The sequence below is a fragment of the Rattus norvegicus genome, chromosome X (genome assembly GCF_021556685.1).
Source record: "Rattus norvegicus strain SHRSP/BbbUtx chromosome X, alternate assembly SHRSP_T2T, whole genome shotgun sequence".
NCBI lineage: Eukaryota > Metazoa > Chordata > Mammalia > Rodentia > Muridae > Rattus > Rattus norvegicus.
In genome coordinates, this window is record NC_141554.1 from 98031392 (window position 1) to 98041949 (window position 10558).

Genomic DNA, 10558 nt, shown 5'->3' on the forward strand with positions numbered 1-10558 from the left:
CTCTTACTGATGCTGCTACAGCATAGTCTAAGCCTGTGCTGCTCCAGAGGCTGACTCCACCTCTAAGGATTCTGTAACTCTATTTGGAATTCTTACAAGATGGCAGACATTGATTAAGAAAAACAGTCTGAACTTGATCAAGGTTTAGATAATGATGAAGGAGTACGAAAAAACAAACAGGTGAAGAAACAAAAATCAAAGCCAGTCAGCTGATTGTTCAGGTATCCCTGTTTTGCTTGGGTTGATGTATCTATATTTCTCAAATACCAAACTAAATCCGTATTCCCAGGTCATGATCACTTATATTTAGCACCAGAATAAATTCTTATGTTTTATGTGATGACAGCTATCCTTTTGCACTGATACTTCCAATATATCATTAATATATAAAATATCTGCCTTGCCATAGGGGTGTGTGTCTGTGTCTGTGTCTGTGTGTGTGTGTGTGTGTGTGTGTGTGTGTGTGTGTGTGTGTGAGAGAGAGAGAGAGAGAGAGAGAGAGAGAGAGAGAGAGAGAGAGTGAGAGAGTCTTACTTTTTCACAGGACTGTCAGCAGAAAGACTGTTTATATAAGTTCCAAAAAAATTAAATCAGATTGAATATTTTCTGTTACATTTCTGGTTTGACAGACAATTTTACATGGCTGTCTTTGTTGTTTGCTCATTATTATTTAGTGATGGATTTTGTTTTGTAAATTTCTATAACATGCTGTGTGAATGACAACACTTTACCTTTGGGCTAAAACTAACAGAACTTTGTAATGTGCTTCAGTAGTAATATTAATCGTTTTAACATTTATTTTGATAATGTTCTAAAACAATAGCAATTATATCTGATAAGCAATGTTGGTCATAAGGATTGAAACAAGAATAGTGTATAAAAATTATTATAGTCACAAGAAGAAAATAATTATATATCACAAGTATAAAATTAAAATATGATGTTATTGGCTGAGTGCTAATGATGAGTCAGACTTGAGATGGCCTTTTAATTTTGTAACAGAATAACCTGCAATATTCAGGGCCAGTGGCATCTCATTTAGAAATGCAACCAAGCTGGACACAGGTTCTTTGTAGTTTGATACTTTGAAAGAATTGGGGCATTAAATACAAACACAAGTGTTAGATTTCACTTGAACTAGAAGAGAAAACAGAAAGCAGAGTAAAAGTTGTTTTGTTTTGTTTTGTTTTGTTTTTTTACTTGAAGGCATGCTCCACATTCTTGATGCCTTTAATTTTCTTCTCTGGAAGAAGGCCAAGGGCTTCTCCCAACAAGGCCATCCTCTGCTACATATGCAATTGGAGCCTTGGGTCAGTCCATGTACAGTCTTTGGGTAGTGGTTTAGTCCCTGGAAGCTCTGGTTGGCATTGTAGTTATTATGGGGTTGCAAGCCCCTTCAGGTCTTTCAATCCTTACTCTAATTTCCCCAAAGGGGGTCCTGTTTTCAGTTCAGTGGTTTGCTGCTAGCATTCACCTCTGTATTTGACATGTTTTAATGCACATATAGATTACGGATATAAGAAATGAATAAACTTTGAGGAGTTATGCTAATAAATCTTAACAGCACATAAGGAAATGCTAAAATAAATCCCAATCCAATGATTAAATTCTAAAAAGAAGGCCTATAGTTGAAAATATAAATAAAGCAACTAACATACATTATAAAAGCATAAGAATATGGAAATAAAGCTATAGAAACATCTGTCAAAATATTATAAGATCTCACATCTCATTATCTAACATTTTATTAGACACTCATGATGAACAGAAAAGGAGAAATGGTTATTTGGAAAGGGTACCAACAGAAGGCAAAATATAAGCCTGAAAAACTGGACATATGAATATTGATAGACCAAACCATATGTAATTTATCAGAGTCCTGACTTTATGTAATTAGTGCCTATGAACCAGGTAGGAAATTTATGGTATTAGAATTTAAATATTGAGGCTCAAACAAGGAAATTTTGATTCATAAATATAAAATTTAAGAATTATCTTTGTGAGATTTCTGGACCAAGTCAAGATGCCTCTAGCATCCAACTATTCCAGGGAACCTCTACTCTCCTACTGCTTTTTCTTCAACTTCATCAGACTTCTGAACCATACAGGTAAGCTTTCCTTCTCCCACCCATCTTTTTTGCATTCTGAGCCTTCTTGGTCAAGCCAAGATACCCTGAGTAGCCTGTAATCCCAGGGGGGACATCATTCTCCTGCCTCCTCTCTGCCCACCTTCATCATACCTGAGGTTCCTGAACCATACAAAACTGCAGGTCAGGAGCCACAAAGCTCAAGGATATCCATTAGAGGCCTGACACATCAGGGCCATCAAGGTTCACTCCCCTCCCAATATCTAGCATGACAAGAACATCCAGGGACCAAAACCTTCCAGATGGCTAAAGGTCCTCAAAAGAACCTGGTCAATATTGAAGCCTCCAAAGTGCATTTTCTGCAGTATACCTAGCTCTGGATATGCAAACACAACTGAAACACAAGAAAAGGACCTTAAATCCAATCTTATAAAAACGATAGTGTCCCTTAAACCACCAAAGAACATACAGGCTGACACTATGCCTCCCTCACATATGTAGCAGATGTGCGACTTGGTCTTCAGGTAGATCTACAACAACTAGAACAGGGGCTAACCCAAAAGTTGTTCCCTATATGTGGGATATGTCCTACTAGTTCACCTGTCTTGTGCAGCCTCAGTAAGAGAGGAAGGGCCTAACCTTGTAGAGACTTGAAGTTTCAGGCTAAGAAGGATACCCAGGGAGGCCACCACCAGCTTAGAGGGAATGAGTGTGGGATGGGGCGACTGGGAGGGCGTGAGTGAATAAGATGTAAAGTGAATAAATAAAAAAATATTTAATTTAAAAGTACTTTAATTAACAGAAAATGAAGAAAGCCACATGATATATAATGTAAGTTGATTATATACATAAAATTAGTACCTAATGAATGTCAAAAATATTCTAGAATTCATAAACAAACGTTTATACAGCACTAGAATGGCTTAATTAGGTATGCTTTTCTAAATACTAGGCCAGCCTCAGTGATATATACTATGAGTCCCAGGCTGGCCTGGGCTACAGAGTGTGAACCTATCATAATAAACCAAGAAAAGGGGGCAGGAAAAGGAGGAGAAGGAGAAGAAAATGAGTAGAAAATGAGGGAAGGAAAGAGGAAATTAATTGCATGAATGTGCTAAAATTTTTGCTCTAGGAGCTCGATTTATCTTAAAAATATTTTAACTAAACATGTCAATCAAACAAATATATCATATAAAGAAAATAAAAATTTTAATACATCAATATTCACACAATATCTTTTGCAGTTTTCATAAATCAAGAAATAAGTGAACCTTCAAAATATTGTAAACAACAAGATAAAATATGTTAGTTTCCTTCTACAGTACTAAAACTCTGTGCCAAGAATGATACTAGCACTACTTTGAGGAAGATTCTGACTTCAAATTAACATCAAAACAAACATGGATACATATTACTTGGTCCAGGATGTACAGTAATAGGTTTACTTAAATCAAGCATGAAGTCCTTATGTAATAATAATTTATATATTCTATACTCCAAGTTTATTCAAGAGATTAAATATAAGACCTCTACAATTCTCATGACATTATAAAGGAGATCATTTCAATAGATACCTACTAATAGACACAATGTATTGCTGAATAATAGTAAAGCAGAATACCAAAACCCAGATAAAATCTACTAAAATTTTTCAAAGACAAGAGAAAGTTAGAAAAAATGTTACCTGGTAGGTGTGAATAAGCAGACTGGTGCTGTTACTGTGGGCCCAAGATGGTACCTGTGGCAACAAATGATGAGGGGATTTATGACATCATAATAAAGAAGCCAGTGAAAATGGCTACCTGTTTCTGCTGCCAGGATAGGCCTATTTCAGAGTATGAGGACTTCAAACTTGGATGTAACTTACAAAACAACAGTTAAAAATAAATAAATAAACAAATGAACATAAACAAACAAGAAAAACTTTCTAGAGTCATTTTTGTCCCTGCAGTACTTTCAGACAGGGACAATTTTGGGTCAGAGTGTGGACTATGAGATGGCAACCTCATCCCTCCACTTGATGCCCTGTCTTTCTACTCTAGACAGACTATATAAGTTCACTCTCTGCACCGTTGGGCATTTCATCTAAGCTCCCTACCTCTGAGTCCTGAGCATCTCTCACCTCCCAGGTCTTTGGTACATTACAGAGGAACTCCAAACTCTTACTCTACAAGGTTGCCTGTTTCCATTCTTTCTGCTAAAACAACTGTAGGGACTAAAATGGAAGAAAGACTGAGGGAAAGGAGGTTCACTGACTAGCCCAAATTGAGACCCAGCTCAAGGGGAGGCTCCAAGGCCTATTACTATTACTAATATTACTGATGCTATGGTGTGCTTATAGACAGGAGCCTAGCATAGCCAAGGGAGAGGACCAAAAAGTAGCTGAAGTAGTCAAATGCTGATACTTACATCCAACCAATGGACAGAAGCAGGGGACTCCCATGGTTGAGTTAGGAAAAGCTTGAAGAAGCTGGGGAGTAGAACGAACCCATAGGAAGACAATCAGTCTCAACTAACCTGGAATCCCGAGATCTTTCAGACACTGAGCCACCAACCAGGCAGTACACACAAGCTGATAATAAGGCCCCCCAACATACATACATACATACATACATACATACATACATACATACATACATACGTACATACATACACACACACACACACGTGTGTGTGTGTGTGTGTGTGTGTGTGTGTGTGTGTGTGTGTAGCAGAGGACTGTCTGTTCTGACTTCAGTGATAGAAGTCAAGAGACTTTAAGACACAGGGAGTGGAGAGGCATGGTGGAGTAGGGGGTGGGGACATTTTCTTGGAGACAGGGGAGGAGAAATGGGATGAAGAACTGTAGGAGGGTGGACCAGAAGAATAACAGTTGGACTGTAAAAAGAAATAATAATAATAATAATAATAATAATAATAATAGTAATAACAATAACAATAACAATAATAATAATCCAGTAGAAACATTGAAGATCTTTTCAGGTCCTTCAGGAGTGTATAGTGAATATTGGCTGACTATAAAAGGCAGAAAAATCTTTATTCCCTGAGGTATAGCTTAGTGGTTCAATGTTCACATATTAGGCTAAGTCACTTGGCAAACCAACAAAATGTTCTCAGACTTTAGGTTATCTAAATACCTATTGATATGCCTTTATTTCATTAAAAGTCTTTGAACAATAAATTTTAGGAATTTACAGTTTGTACAAGTGTTTTTGAATAGGTGATAATAAGTTGTCCTTTGCTTCACAGATACTCTGTTGCCAAATAGTGAATGTTTTATCACCTCTAGTGACAGAATTTGCAATATGATTGGTTATTTGCCAATATTGTGCACAATACAAATTATTCAATTTGTTAAATATTAACATGTTTGTGTCACTCTATCAGAAGTTATCTTTTATTAAACATTCCTGCATTCATTGAGAATCTTTTTCACATTTTCTGATACTTTACTATGAAGTAATGGTTTTGAATTGTGTCAGGGTCTTTTATTTAAGTTGATTTCTTTTTTATTTTAAAATATTGCATTTACAAAATAGGACAGAGCCATGTATAATACCTTCCATTATGTGCCAACAAATATCTATCCACCAGAAAGAGATTAAGAAAGAAATACAAAAGATCATTATATTGTTTTGGGGAAACAAAATAGATGGTGGTGAAATGTTAAGATTAATGCTTAATTTTTAAAATTTAATTTTTGAGGAAGAACCAAATAAATATTTTCAAAGTGGAAACAAAACATATTATTGGATCTCTATAACCATGAATCATGAAAGGATTGGAAAGCTGACTCAACCAACAGGAAGATAAGAAATAAAATTAGTCTCCATACTATAGAAAATACAGAAAACTACATTGGACTGTAACACAGTATCCTTTTCCTTTTGTATTATTTTATAACTTGTCACAATGAGAAGCAAAAACAGTAACAATTCCATAGCTTCCTTACCCCCCATTGTCATGGTTTCATGTGAAATAATTCAATTATGTTTTTGCTTAATATGCATGTATACTAAAATTGGAACAATGTAGTAAGTAGATTAGCATGGCTTCTGAACAAGGCTGACATACAAATTTTCCAAATATCTTTCTTAATAACTCTATTACTATACAAACCAGGTCAGGTAAAAATACAACAACAACAAAGAAAACCATACTCTTGATGAACATAAGTATAAAAATATTAAATACGAATATTAAATACCTACAAATCAAAATACAGACATACATTTTGAATCCTCTTTAAAAGGAGTAGTGTTTTTTTCCTCCCATTGATGCTAGCACAAATTTGTTCTTTTTTGAGTCATTATATTATTATTATTATTATTATTATTATTATTATTATTATTAAACATGCTATTTGATGTGGCAATTGATATACTCCTTAGTTACCCTTCCACAAGCCCCCATTCCATCCCCACTCTAGCCCTCCTCCTTTGCCTCTAAAAGGGTGCTCCTCTACCCACTTACCAACCCCTGCCTCACTGCTCTAGCATTACACTACTCTGGGGAATCAAGCCTCCACAGGATCCAGGGTCTCCCCTCCCACTGATGTCAGATAAGGCCATCCTATGTTACATATATATCTGGAGCCATAGATCACTCCAGGTACACTCCTTGGTTGGTGTAGTCTCTGGTAGTTCTGGATGGTCTGTTTAGTTGATATTGTTGTTCTTCCTGGAGGATTGCAATCTACTTCAGCTCCTTTAGTTCTTACCCTAGCTCTTCCATTGGGGTCCCATGGGTCAGGCCAATCATTGTGAGTATCGGCATCTCTATGGGTAAGGTGCTTATCTGGGTTTAGCATCTACAGACGGGATGAATCCCTAGGAGGGGCAGTCTCTGGATGGCCTTTCCTTCACTTTCTGTTCCAATTTTTGTCCCTGTCCTTCTTTTGGACAAGAACAAATCTGAGTTAATATTTTGAGATGGGTGGGGGGCCCCATCCCTCAAATGGGGGCTTTGACTATCTACTGGATGTGGTCTTTCTAAGTTAGATCTCCCCTTGTTTGGTTATTTAGGGTTAAGTAATCCTCCTTAGGTCCAGGAAGCCTTTCACTAACCTGTCATTTGGGACTTACTAGTGGCTCCCCCAATTTCCCATCCCCCACTGCTATATATTACGATTCCATTTCCTGACCCTCTGAACTTCACTCCTGTCCCTTCCAATACTTGATCCTGACCCCATTCCCCACCCCTCCCAGGTCCTTCATTTTACCTACTGTGATTACTTAACACTTCTACGTAGGATTGAAGCATCCACATTTTGGTCTTTCTTCCTTTTAAGCTCCATGTTGTTTGTGGGCTCTGTCTTTGGTATTCTGAACTTTAGGGCTAATAGCCACTTATCAGTGATTGATATGATGTGTACTATTTTATGACTGCATTAATTCACTCAGGCAGGTATTTTCTAGTTCAATCCATTTCCTGGCAAATTTTATGAAATATTTGGTTTTTTCTTTTTGCTCATCTTTATTAACTTGGGTATTTCTTATTTACATTTCAATTGTTTTTCCCTTTCCTGGTTTCTAGGCCAACATTCCCCTAACTCCTCCCTCTCCCCTTCTCTATGGGTGTTCCCCTCCCCACCCTCCCCTCATTACTATCCTCCCCCCAACAATCACATTCACTGAGGTTTCAGTCTTGGCAGAACCAAGGGCTTCCCCTTCCACTGGTGCCCTTACTAGGCTATTCATTGCTACCTATGAGGTTGGAGCCCAGGGTCAGTCCATGTATAGTCTTTGGGTAGTGGCTTATTCCCTGGAAGCTCTGGTTGGTTGGCATTGTTGTTCATATGGGGTCTCAAGTCCCTTCAAGCTCTTTCAGTCCTTTCTCTAATTCCTTCAATGGGGGTCCCGTTCTTAGCTTAGTGGTTTAATGATGGCATTCGCCTATGAATTTGCTGTATGCTGGCTGTGTCTCTCAGGAGCGATCTACATCCGGTTCCTGTCAGCCTGCACTTCTTTGCTTCATCCATCTTATCTAGTTTGGTGGCTGTATATGTATGGGCCACATGTGGGGCAGGCTCTGAATGGGTGTTCCTTCTGCCTCTCTTGTAAACTTTGCCTCCCTATTCCCTCCCAAGGGTATTCTTGTTCTTTTAAAGAAGGAGTGAAGCATTCACATTTTGGTCATTCTTCTTGAGTTTCATGTGTTCTGTGGATCACTGGTAATTTGAGCATTAGGGCTAATATCCATTTATCAAAGAGTGCATACCATGTGTGTTTTTCTTTGATTGGTTACTTCACTCAGGATGTTTTCCAGATCCATCCATTTGCCTATGAATTTCACAAAGACATTGTTTTTGATAGCTGAGTAGTATTCCATTGTGTAGATGTACCACATTTTCTGTACTGGTTACTCTGTTGATGGGCCTTTGGGTTCTTTCCAGCTTCTGGCTATTATAAATAAGGCTGCTATGAACATAGTGGAGCATGGGTCTTTGTTATTGGTTGGGGCATCTTTTGGGTATATGCCCAAGAGAGGTATCGCTGGGTCCTCAGGTAGTTCAATGCCTAATTTTCTGAGGAACCTCCAGACTGATTTCCAGAATCATTGTACCAGTCTTCAACCCCACCAACAATGGAGGAGTGTTCCTCTTTCTCCACATCCTCGCCAGCATTTTCTGTCACCTGAGTTTTTGATCTTAGCCATTCTCACTGGTTTGAGATGAAATCTCAGGGTTCTTTTCTTTTGCATTTCCCTAATGACTAAAGATGCTGAACATTTCTTTAGGTGTTTCTCAGCCATTAAGCATTCCTCAGCTGTGAATTCTTTGTTTTGCTCTGAACCAGTATTTGTTTTTAATAACTGAGTACTACTCCAGTGTGTAATTATACATTTTTATATCCATTCTTCTGTTGAGGGATATCCATGTTGTTTCCAGCTTATGGTTATTATAAATAAGGCAGCTATGAACATAGTGGAGCATGTGTCTTTGTTGTTTGCTGCAGGATATTTTGGGTATATGCCCAGGAGTATAGCTGTGTCTTAAGGTAGAACTATTTCCAATATTTGGAGAAACAGCCAGATTGATTTCCAAAATTATTTTAACATCTTGCAGTGTCACCAGTAATGGATTAGCATTCCTCTTTCTTCACACCCTTACCAGCATCTCTTGTCATTGGCATTTTTGTTCTTAGCATTTTGATTCATATGAGGTGGAATTTCAGCATCATTTATATTTCCCTGATGACTAAGGATATGGAACATTTGTTTTTGTACTTCTCAGCCATTCTAGATTTCTCAGTTGAGAATTCTCCACTTAGCTATGCACTCCTTTGTGTAATAGAGTTTATTTGTTCTCTCAAGTCTAACTTTTTGAGGTCTTTATATATATTAGATACTAGCCCTCTATCATATGTATAGTTGGTAAAGGTCTTTTCCCTATCTCTGGGTTGCCATTTTGTCCTATTGACAAATGTCCTTTGCCTAAAGAAGCTTTTCAATTTCATGAGGTGCCATTCGTCAATTCTTGATTTTAGAGCATGAACCATTGGTGTTTTTGTAGAGGAAAAATTTCCCTGTGCTGATGTGTTTGAGGATTTCCCCCACTTTCTCTTCTATTAGTTTCAGTGTATCTGGTTTTATGTGGAGGTCCTTGATCTACTTGGGCATGAGCTTTGCACAAGGAGATAATAATAGATAAATTCACATGCTTCTATATGCTGACCAGCATTTGAACCACCATCATTTATTGAAAATGCTGTTTTTCCACACAGTGGATGGTATTGACTTGTTTGTCAAAGATCAAGAGAACAAAGTTGTGTAGGTTTATTTCTGGTAGTTCAATTTTATTCTATTGTTCTACCTACCTGCTTCTGTACAAATATGTTGTGTTTTTTTTTTATCACTTTTTATCTGTAGTACAGCTTGAGGTCAAGGATGGTGATTCTCCTAGAATTATTCTATTGGTGAGAATAGTTTTCGCTATTCTAGGTTTTTGTTATCCCAGATGAACTTGAAAATTACTCTTTCTATTTCTGGGAGGAATTGCATTAGAATTTTGAAGAAGATTGCATTGAATCTATAGATTGCTTTTGATAAGATAGACTTTTTTTAGAATATTTATCCTGCTATTCCATGAGCAAGGGATATCTCTCCACCTTCTGAGGTCTTCCATTTCTTCCTTCAGAGTCCTGAAGTCATATAGGTCTTTCACTTGTTTGGTTAGAGTGAGCCTGATTAGATATTTTATATTATTTGTGACTATTGTGAAGGGTGTTGTCTGCCTAATTTATTTCTCAGCCCATTTATCCTTTCAGTAGAGAAGGCTACTGTTTTAGAGTTAATTTTACATCCAGCCAGGTTGCTGAATTTGTTTATCTGCTGTAGGAGTTCTCTGGTAGAATTTCTGGGGTCGCTTATGTATATACTACTATATCATCTGCAAAAAGTGATATTTTGACTTCCTCATTCCCATTTTGTATCCACTTGGTTTACTTTTGTTGTCTAATTGCTCTAGCAAA

At 37.4% G+C, this 10558-nt stretch overlaps 1 non-coding gene across 1 annotated transcript; it reads left to right on the forward strand.

The window, feature by feature from the left end:
* Positions 1-6082: 6082 nt before the first annotated feature.
* On the forward strand, positions 6083-6187 carry LOC147998304 (U6 spliceosomal RNA). The gene has a single exon (XR_015647150.1). It is a non-coding gene; the product is annotated as a U6 spliceosomal RNA (small nuclear RNA).
* Positions 6188-10558: the final 4371 nt, after the last annotated feature.